Below are 1,159 nucleotides of genomic sequence, written 5' to 3' on the forward strand. Positions count from 1 at the left end.
GCGCCTATATATATATATATATATATATATATATATATATATACGTATAGATGTATGTACATATACGTATGTATATATGCATATATATTATTTATATTATTATATGATTGAACGCCACGCATCCTCTATCAAGTAAGCTTTATATATATATATATATATATATATATATATAGTGTATGTGTGTGTGTGTGTGTGTGCGTGCGTGCGTTCGTGCGTGCGTGATGTTGATTTTTCAGTGCACATATTAGTCAAACAAATGCACACACAAAACAGCCATAAGTAACTGAGCGATAGAGAACAAAAACAAGACTGTTGCCTTTTCTGCGTGTATTCATGTTTCCTGACAAATATTGGCTAAAGAAAGTAAGCATGATCTAACTTCCTGTCATATAGACTATCACATTCGAATAACAGAAATTGCAATACGATTTTCGTATTGATGCGATACATTACTCTAAAACAATATTTGTTAAAGAATTGCTAGTGTAAAACAGCTGTATTTGGTTTCAAAATTCCCCAGCTGGAATGCAATTTTTCCTACACGCAATTTGTTAAGTGAATGGAGATCAACTACAAAATATCCGTCACCGTATGCCTATTACATTTTTGCTAGAATTCTCCATTCTTCAAACTTATAAAACTAATCAATATGGCTAGACCACAGACAAATTAGTCATAATATATTGTGAAATCCCACTTCATAGCAGTATTACTATTCAGTCTCACTAAGTATAAAATAACTTGGATGATTCAAACTTGAGGTTAACAAGTCTATGGTTTTGTAATTCAGAGCTTCATCAAATTATTTGTAGGAAGGACTGTGACGTTAACTACAAGTGGAAGACAAGTAGCGAATATTCATTTTGAAGTGATATCAATTGTCACTTTCTTATTTGCAGTGAGAAATTGAATAAGTAAGTCAATGAGTTACCAAAGAAATGAAAATGTTAAAAAGCTGCTACGACACACGCGCACGCGCGCATCCACGCGAATACACAATAACACGCGTATACAGACATATAAGTATCTGCATATGTGTATATATGTATATTTACTTAGACACATATACACACACGTGTGTGTATACATATATATGCATGAATATCTTCAAAACCACAAATCTATACAAATGTATATATATATATATATATATATATAT

The sequence above is a fragment of the Octopus bimaculoides genome, chromosome 2 (genome assembly GCF_001194135.2).
Source record: "Octopus bimaculoides isolate UCB-OBI-ISO-001 chromosome 2, ASM119413v2, whole genome shotgun sequence".
Classification (NCBI taxonomy): Eukaryota; Metazoa; Mollusca; class Cephalopoda; order Octopoda; family Octopodidae; genus Octopus; species Octopus bimaculoides.